Below are 10,669 nucleotides of genomic sequence, written 5' to 3'. Positions count from 1 at the left end.
GCATGTGTTTGCATAATGTGTGTTTTGTGTAGCGCAATTTGTGTGTGTACTGCTGGTCCAGGTGATCCTGGGGACGTGTTGTGGAGAGGAATAGGAGAGAGGCCTAGGCAGCTGTATTTGGGATAAACAGAAATTACCCTGCTGTGTTCTAATTTACTGCAGAGTGGGAATTAAACTTTAAACTCGCCCCGCCCCTCTGCAGTCCAATACTCCATGCTTCTGGCCATCAACAACCACTTGCACAATGTGCATTATTAAAGTTTCTCCGCCCAAGATCAGTCTTTTTAATATCAAATTCACACACCCTGCAGGCTTGAAAGGTGTAAATGTTGTACTTCACAATAAGAAACAACTTCCGGAGGAGCTTTGGACTTTTTAGGGCAATAGTACAATGTGGAAGCAGCAAGTGTAGCTCTATTTTTTTGCAAAAATGAGGATAGTTTGAAACTTCAGTAATGGAATTATGGATGGACATCTGAGAAGTGGATTATTCTGCACATGTGGTTTATAATGCTTCTGTGGTAGTTTTTTTTGCCCTCCTTAAACACTTGTCTCCTTTGGAAACCATTAAATCTGACTATTAACTAGCCTATTGGAGGTGAATGTTTGATACTTAAAAGATAGATTAAAAGCAGGACAGTTTCAGTCAACCTCAACAATTATTCACAATCCACAGCCCACACAGGCTTACAATTGCATTTAATAGTTTCGATAGTAGAATAAAACAGTCTGAGGCCAAAACCCTGGGGACACTTGTTTTTTCTTGATTAGTTATATAAGTTGGTGAATGGAGAATGTTCTGCAATCCCAGTCAACTCAACACGAACCTTGTGATATTGGTATTTTCCAGATGATAGTCATTGTAAATTGCTCCACCATTGCGTAATTATGAGTGCAAGACTAATTCCCATTGCAGCAATATTTAATCTGTATGGCCAGAATAATTACTGGGTTAAGTATGCAATAAGATCTCGCCAAGAGCTTTCTCTCACTGCAGGTTTACACTAGAGAATGACATGTGGCTTTCATATACAAATTTGTCAAATTCCTCATCTCTGGCAGTCAAACTGAAACAGGTTGCCCCCCCCCCCCCTCTCTCTCTGCTCTGATGTTTTGCAACCAGGCCCACCACCTGGATGAGTGGATGACAAACAAACTGCAAATTTTCCTTCCAGTAACTGACCAAATAGATATTTATAACCAGCTGGTCACCTCCCCCACCCGCTGGGCCCCCCTCTCCTCAGCCATGGCTGTGAGAGCTCCCTTTAAAGACCAGTTGTGTCACTTCTGACTTTGTTCTTAAACAAAGAGAACTGCCCCTCATCTGCCCGTAATTGGGCCAACTCTTGGAATGTGCTTGATGTCTCCGCGCGGGCCATTGCCGCTCCAACAGACAGGCAAAGGTTGCTGGGACATGGGAGATGAATGAGTGGAAGTCCATCCACCCTTATTCTGTTGTTTTTTGCTTTACTTTTCTTCCTTACCTCCTATATCTTTCTTTTTTTTTTTTTTTTACCTCTGTTTCACCCTCTCTTAACTGCCTGTTTTCTCAGAATGGAGGATCCCTCGATTGAAATAAAAAAAATCCCACACCCACGGTAAATGGAACAGTCTGCTGATTGACTTTACTGGGCCTGTTTGGTCTCTCTGAGCTGCACCACCTCGCTATGGTTGGGTGGTTGGACGCACTACAAGGCCGATCTGTGGCACATGTCACTAGCAGTTACTGAGGTGATGTTGACAATGGGCAGATGTGTGAGAGGGGATTGGAGGGTGTTTACGGCATTGTTACTAAAGGGAAGCAATTTAGAGAGTTCAAATTCCACTTGCGAGGAAGGAAAAATGTTGAAACAGTAGTTGGCAGGCTACCAAAAGCCTGAGCCCCTAATTGTTTTCATTAATAGCAAATAATCTCAAAGTGCTTGCTCTGTATTCTGGGAAACATTATGGGGTAATGTTCAAGACGTGTACATCTGGGAAGCCTCTGAGGATTAGGTTAGAAATTTGTCCGTAGCAATCACACGAACCCCAGGTGTTCGTGTGAACGTTTTACCCTCCAACCACAGATATGTTAGTGTCTTTGTGGAGGTGTTGTGCACCTTTTGGTGTTTAAGCAACCTTGTCCTCAGAATCCAACCCTTTGGTTTTGGTCATGACTCATTTACTCCTGAATCCTTCACCTTTCACCCCTAGCTCCACTCTCCATGTCACTTGCTAGCAACCCTGGAAAAGTAAATACATGATGTAATGTGTGGTTTTCGCCTCCACCCCCCAAAAGCCCCCACCCGCCTCCACCCACATACAGAGGTGATTAAACTGGAGCACAGCAGTTTTTAGGTGGGGATAGCTGGGTGTGGTCAAAATGGTCCTGAATAGGAGGAGCTGGTAGTAGATGAGAGTAAAGGGGAATTTAACAAGGCTGGTTTGGGGCAAATATAATGGAAGGGAGGGGCACATGCAGGTCACCAACAGGGCGGGACTTAAAGCAGAGAGACATCACAGTCCTGGTTGATCCGTCTGGGCTGGGGCTCCTCTGTCCCTGCAGCCTGCAGCCGGGGGTCAGGCCAGCGGCTCCACCTCCCCCCGGCTGTCTGGGCTCCAGGTTCCAGGTGGGTGATTGGAGCTGTTGACTCCAGCTCACGGCAGCCGCTGCCTGGTCCCGCTGCCCATAACGATCTCCTTCAGGGCTCCCAGACCCATTGTCATTCAGACTCCCAGCTGCAATTCACAAGTCTGATATCCCTCCACACTGGAGCCTGGCCGGGGATGGGCTGCCTGACTGCTGTCCCCGTGTTTGTTTGTGTGAGAAAATGTGAGCTTGACAAGAATAATACACCTTTATATGTGATGGTATTTTAATTACAATGTGTTCTTACGGGTGAGGCTTCTTAAAAAGTCTATTGTTTGTTAATTGTGTTGCTGTCTCTTTTGCTATTTGACTTGAAAAATAAATAATAAATAAATACTTAAGCAGGTAAGAGTTGCATACTGCGCAACCAAGGTTAAAGGAATAGTGCAACATTTTGGGATATACACTTTATTTGCTTTCGTGTTGAGATTTAAACGAAGAACAAAAGAAGATCGATACCACTCTCAAATGTATGCATTTAATTTGAAGCTGGGACCAGAAGACTGTTAGCTTAGCTTAGCTTAAAGACTGGAAACTGGGGAAACCCGCTAGCCTGGCTCGACCTCTTTCCACCTCTCTCCACCTCTTAAGCTCACTAACTAACATGCTGTATCTTTTTTGTTTAATCCGTTGCAAAAACTAAGTGTGTAAGTTACAAGTTGCGGTTTTATGTGGAGTTATGTTCCAGACTATTTCTTGGTCAGGAACAGTGACTTCCTCGAGTTTCAGCTGGCCGCTTGGAAACCTCAGAGTGAGGACAAGACTCAGGGGAGTCACATCGATATTCTCGTCTAACCCGCTGCTAGAAAGCGAACAAGTGTATTTCCGGAAATGTCAGACACTTAAACGCACCACCAGACCACTGCTTCCTTGAAACATTTGTTTTTGTCTGCTTTAATAGAACAAACAGACATGCCACACTGTTTTATAAGGTGGACAAGTTGGCCAGCCTGGTTTGTGTCTACAGACAGAAGTCTTTCACTTGAGTAAAATTACTTGGCGCGAGTGAGACAGAGCACTTCAGGAGGGCCATCTTTAGACCACAAAACTTATCAAGAAAACTCAGTAACTGTACATAAGTAAGTTTTGATGTGCTCTCTTTCTACTGGTTGGCATGTTAAGGAGTGGGGCTAGTCTGTTATGATGTGTTGTCTCTTCAACACATCATAATAGACTAGCCCCACTTCTTAACATGCCAGCCAGTAGAAAAAAATATTTGTCCAAACATATATTGGGAATTCCATAAATGAGCAATGCAGCAGGGAAGGAAAAAGTAAAAAAAAAAAAGATAGGACGGTGTTTAAATTACAAACTGTGTAAATTATTACTTGTGGGTGACGTTGAACATTTTGCATTTTAAGGCAGCCGTTTAAGTATCAGTCTCTGTCACCTCCACGTGAAAGTAAACTTGCTGGTGAAACAGACAGCCGTGGAGTGGAAAGTGCCAGGAAGATTAATGAGGTGTGTCTTTCCTCTCTTTCACACTATCCTTCTCTTTATCCCTCTGTTTGCCTGTGCGGGCTGTGGGTCGATGTGTGTGGGGGTCCATGTGGGGTGGCCCGATGGGGTAACATGCTGAAGTAAACAAGTAGAGGAGACAGCAGGGCGATGTTCCTCTCACTCAGCTTTATACACATCCAACAGGGAGCTAGTGTTACCTTGTTTAGACAAACATCTTCTTCAGCTCATTTTCTACCAATGTTAGCCTCTTCAATCTACACACTTGTTATATATCAGCCTTTTTTTCAGCTAAACTTGTTCTCTTGCCAAAAGGGACTTTTTAAAGGAATAGTTTGACATTTTGGAAAATATGCTGATTTGCTTTCTTGCTGACAGTTAGTTGAGCAGGTTGATACCACTCTCATAGGCCTACAGTATGTCCATTAAGATAAGGCTACAGCCAGCAGTCTGTTAGCTTAGCATAAATATTGGAAACAGGGGAGGACAGCTAGCATGGATATGGACTTTCTTCAGGTCAGTTTTGTATCGATTAAGACACAAGATATAACATGTTAATAAGTGAGCTTTAGAGATACTGGTATGTGGGTTTGGTTACTATCGAACAGAACCATTTACAGTTTTAAGTTTTAAGTTAAGCTAATTAAGTTAATTTAACAGACAAACATTGTTTGTCACTGTGTGTACCTGCATTAAAGTCTGTGCTGCACTGCTTTCACAATAATTGCCTTTTAGCCTATCTTCCAGGAAGGATGACAATCCCTATATACGCACAAAGGCGATGTCTAACACATTGTCCCTGAGAACACTTTCTCTTTTAGATCTGCCTGTCATTTACAAGGTGAGTGTTCTGCCCTTAGGACCTCTGTGGCCCTGCACGGAGACCTACATGTGTTGGGCCGATCCTCAGTGTTTTCAGATGATGTTTCACACTGTCAGGGTTGACTTATCTGAGTGGGGAAAAGTTCCCAGGGAATAGACATATCCCACAGACAGCTTTGGAATGTTTTTACAGAATGGCCCAGGGACCCTCAAAGATGGGGTACGATCCAGACTCTGCTAAATTATATATATATATATATATATATATATATATATATATATATATATATATATATATATATATATATATATATATATATATATAATTTAGCAGAGTATATAATATATATATATATATATACATACATACATATATATATTATTTTTGTCTACTAGTCTGTCTATTTGTTATGAGTGATGTCAGTGTCTTTTATTTCTATTCTGTTTATTGTCAATGGTAAAGTAGAAAGACATACCACAACACTCTGTGGTATGTCATTTTATGTTACTGTTCCAGTGCTCCATCTGTTCATATTTCTTTTTCACTACCTTTCCTGTTTTGCCCTGTGTAGCAGATTTTTAGCTATGTGTTGTTGAATTGATTGGACTATGGTATTATGAGAAATAAACAGAAGGAGCAATCTCACTGTGAGTCGTGCTAAAAATGTATCTACCTCCAAATTGTACATGTTGTTTTATATTAGCTTGGTGAAAAAAAACATTCGTATGTTGAAGTGGTTGGGTGCCAAAGTAGAGCAGAAAAAGTTTGGACCAATATCTAGTTGTCAGAAATATTCCCTTTTTTCAATCTCTTTCTTCCTCCCCCTTCCCTTTCTTTCTTTTCTACGAGAGGAGCTGAGAGATGGGACCGCAAGTCCCCTCGGAGGCTTGGTCCTCCATCAGTATTCTTAATGGATGTCAGATGTGTGTGAAAGGAGGACGTAGCGTGAGTGTGTTTCATGTTAGTTCTCAGCGTGATGAGCAGGGAAGCAGCTGGAGATGAACAGAAACTGCCCCGGCCTCCTTTACAATACCTCCATTTTTTATCCTGTCCTTCCAAGTAATGCTCTCCTGCTTTCCCCCAGTGTAATATATTGGTATTAATAAAGGGAAAACAAAGGCAAACATTCTGTAATGGGAAAGGAGAGGAAGATATTTTGGTTTCCTGGAGACAGCAGCCTCTTTACTTCTTCTCACTATAAATCTTGAGACAGTTTCAATGGTTGGATGGCCATGCTCTGTGTTAACGTTCCTCTGAGTTGATTACAAAGGAGTTCAAGGCGAACTGCTCTGTTATTGCTTACAGCCATGGTACCTAATAGTATGCTACAGTGGAGCACTTCAATCGCATGCGGTGTCATACAATATCAATTTGGACCTCTAAAGGAATTTGTTATTCACCAAAGCAATTGCTGTATAGAGATGGTTCTTTACTGTAAGTGGCATCTGAGTGAACACAAGTGAAGGCCTTTCCCCTTCTGGCAATGCAACTCGCATCCCAATTGCTTAATAGGAATTCAAGTTTCCCACAAACGTCTTTGTTGGAACAGCATCCTTTTACCACAAGCATTTAACACTGCAGCTCACATTTCTTCTGCCTTCTCGGTAACATTTTATTTGCACCACTTGAGGGTTTTTCTTTGCAGTATTGCTCCTTGGGGAGAGTACTGGATTGCTTAGCCTAATGAGTGAATAATAAAGCACTATGGCGTATGCTTTTTATAAGGTGATGGAAAATAAATAACTCCAGGTGTTTTCTGAAGTAGATACGATCTGATGCATGAGTCAAAGTTAGTATTTCCCACTCGTCAACAAACAGACTCGCTTGCAGTGAGTAAGACGTGGGTGGCTAAAGTGTGGGCCAGGCCACAAAGTGCAGCAAGGGGAGTTGAGAATTGTTTGTATTTGTGAGGTTATGAATTTATCCACATTAAGCAGGCTCCAAAACAGCATTTATGTGTCAAAACGACTATCCACACTATTGTTTTCAGGTTTTGGGAAGAATCTCTGTCTACTGTACACATACATTCTGAAACACAGCAAATGCTCTTCTTCTTCGTCCAAATTAATTTGTCAATCAAATTTATCCCTGACCCCAACCAGTCATTTTCTGTGATGCGAAATCTCACACCAACCCTATCCTAATTCCAACCAATTATCTCTGCAACGCCTAACCACAACCTTACAAAAGACCTAACCCCAGCTGTGAAGAGCAATTGTGCATTTTCAAAAAATATTCACTGTGGAGACTATTTTTGAAAAGCTTAGTGTGGACAGAGGGCCAAAACATAGAGGAAAATATATGTTTGCATATTTTAAAAAAAACACACCTGCCAACGTACCCAAATAGTCAGAAATAAGAAAAAAGAAAATCAAATTGAGGCATAGACAATCAGAGGAGGTGAGGAAGCTGAGTGATACTTTGGTTGAAGCAGGTTGGCTGATCGTTGGGGAATTTGCGCGGGCAGCCTGTTGGTAGGCTTCCCTTTGCTCTGCAGGACGGGGGCGGAGGGCCTCATTATATCTCTCTCCATGTCGGGCCCTTAAGTCCGTCTCCTCAGCGCCTGTTCTGTTTGTTTAGAGAGCCACAGCCTTTTTAAGCTACGTTTGGCCTAATGAGCCCATTATCTGTCAATGATCCACAAAGAGGCCCTCCTCTCTCTCGCTCCCTCTACCTCCCTGCGTAGTAACTCGCCCTGCTTCCCTTCCCCTCCTTTCACCCCATTTTTCTGCCACTTTTCCCCCTTTTTCTTGTGCACAACTCACAGTCTGCCCTCTTAATCTCCGTCCGCCTTGTTTAGCTCATTTTCTCCTCCCTGCTGCCCTGCTCTTTTCCCAAACCTGTCACACACTGTGCTCATTTCTCTCCCCCTAGGACAACAGCATAACCTCCTCCCTTTTAAAAAACACCCGCCTCCATCTCCTTTGAGGCTGTGCATTTTATGTTGTTATTGGGAACTACTTTGGTCTGGTTTTAACGGCCTCACACCTGCAGACAATGTCGCCTCCCTTCATCACAGCCGACAGTGTGAGTTGACAGTAGCAACAGAGGGTTGCCTATAGGAGAGTGATGAGGAAGATTTGCGAGGACCCCATGAGGAGCATAACACCTACAGGATGCTGACCTTCACTTTGGGAATTAAAACTATGGCTGTGTTTTCATGTGGTCTGGCATGTGTTCATCCATGTAGGCTCGGATGTCCATGAGTCTTATTGCAGGTGTTGCAGGTGTGCATTTGGGTGTAGATTCCCAGACAGCCCTTTTCTGCTATACTCAGCATGTGGGACCCCCTCCTCATTTCTAGCAGTAGCCACAGGAAGCTGGTGCGGATCAGCTCTCTGTTCGGTGCCCTGTTAACACTGAAGACTTAATTATGGTGATCTGGTAATGGCAGAGAAAATGGAAGGAATGCTGTCCTCATGGCCATACTCACAGCAGGATTAACTGCACGAGCTGCACTCTCCAACCTCCACAAGCTCGACGGCCCCTCTCACAGCTGCTTTTGTCTTAGAAGGAGGGTGTGAGGAGGAGGAAGGAGAGGAAGAAAGGAGAAGAAAAAGACAAAGAAAATTAATCTGCTGGGTGCAGGATCTTAATTCGATTTAATGAAGGCAGCTTTAAGTCTGAGAGGCTTTGCGCTCGCACACCTCCACAGGCACGTACACATGAACACACACTCAGCACTCACACATGTAGGTCCTATTGATCTGTTGGAACAAACCCTATTATGGGCAATTATGTTATTCACCAGCCATGGCAAATCCATTTCTTTGCTTTCATTACAAGCTAATACATGGAGAGGAAATCTATTAAGCTGGAACGTGATGCTTCCTGGTCGCATTGAGTGTGAGATCAGAAATCTTTGTTTCCGTCTCGCCATAATGCTTTTGTCTCTCATCACTTTGAACCCGATTCAAGAGAAAAAAAGACTTCAAAAGGAAAAAAATGGCACATTTCTTCATGTTTTTGTTCCCTATAATTGACCCAGACACAACCAAAGTGTGATTTTAATATGCTAACCTCTATCTCAGTTTAGTGGACGTTTTTGCAGTATCTTAGGTTAAACTTGCAGAGATTGGAATTATACAGTGCACCAGACCTTGCCATAAAGCTAAACAATCACAAAAGAAAGCCTCTCTTTGCACCCCCTTATTGCCCCGTTTCCCTCCCTTAATAAAAGAACAAGCAAAACCAGTCTCTTCATCTCTCCACCAATGCAGGAGAAGCCCATTACTATGTTCATCTTCTCAACGTTTGACAGGTGGAAGTACAACTTTGGGGTTTATGTTTTAATTATAAAGAATTCCAGATGTGGAGGGGGGCTCATAAATTAGAAGCAGAGCTACTCAAATGTCTTTTTTCAAAGGGACCAAGCGGGTCAGCATCTGCTTCTCATTGTAACCAATGTTATTAAGGGCCCTGACTACAGAAAGGCCCAAGTCCCCCGTCTGGCCCCACAATAATTGACACTATTAAATGTGCCTAAACAGATTTAGAGCGTCCAGAAAAGTTACATTTGTCTTGCAGAATGACTCTAATCATCTATTTTAAATTGAAGGGACCTAAAGAGGAGGAACCAACCACCTCATCTGGTCCATGATTGCGAGGGAGCGAGAAAAGAAAGCAGGCAAAACAGAAAGCTGAAAAAAATGCACAAACACAAACAAATTAGGCCAGAACGGCTCTGTGTAGGAATGTCAGCGAGGGCGGGAGAGAACGACAGAGAGGAGGAGAGAGGTCTGAACTGCATTACCATACTCCAGACCATGCTGCTCAGGCTGGAGTGGGTTGATCTGAATGCACATGGATGGCTTTACAAAAGCACCAGTCACGAAAGACCATCTGCTCCACTCCTCTGGTGATCTTTTAAACTCACATTAATGCCGTTTTTTTTTCTCTCCCTGGAATGATGTGATACATTGAGCGATTTTCTCTTGTCTCTGGGGCTCAATTCAGTCTGTTGGCCAGTGTTTGAGAGTGGATGTATTTAACAAGGTATGAGTTTGATTCCTGACACATTACTGTTATTTTGGACAGGCATGTTTGAAGCCCTTACGCTGCTGCAGAATCAGGAGCGGAGGCAGAGGGAGGTCCTGCAAGCTGATTGGCTGCGGAACTAGTGTTTGTAGTCCGTTTTGTCCGGTGGGTGAAACAAGGGTGCAACAGGGGGGACGAGATGCATGGGGAAGGGTGTAGAGGGTCATAAGGTTGCGCTTGGGTTGGTTTGAGGGTCCAATGTTTCTCTACAGTGCAGGAGCAAAAAAAAAAAAAAGGAAAAATGGATGAAAAAGGAACAACTCCTTCATCCAAAAAGTGGAGCCAGATCGGCAGAAGTAAAATGGGACAGGAACTCTCAGGGGTGTGATTGAAAGGGTGAGAAGTTAATTTGGCAGCTTTTCCTCCTCGCTTTGCTAATGTTTCCTCTCAGGACTAAACACCCTCAGCACCCCCTCCACCACCTCACCTCTCCAAACTCTCTAACCCCTAGATACCCCGCTACCCCACCACCCACTCACCCAACTTCCACATCCACATGTGGAAGCGCACGCACGCACGCACGCACGCACGCACACACACACACACACACACACACACACACACACACACACACACACACACACACACACACACACCGAGGGACTGCACAGGACCTGTGGGTCTTCTCCCTTTTTGACCTTTTTTGTTCACCAGATAGCCACTTTGTAGAAATACAAAGTATATCAGGTATTCGTGGTATTTTTATTTTATTTATTTATAAA

The sequence above is a fragment of the Perca fluviatilis genome, chromosome 20, assembly GCF_010015445.1.
Source record: "Perca fluviatilis chromosome 20, GENO_Pfluv_1.0, whole genome shotgun sequence".
NCBI classification, from domain to species: Eukaryota; Metazoa; Chordata; class Actinopteri; order Perciformes; family Percidae; genus Perca; species Perca fluviatilis.
This window is presented reverse-complemented; position numbering follows the sequence as displayed.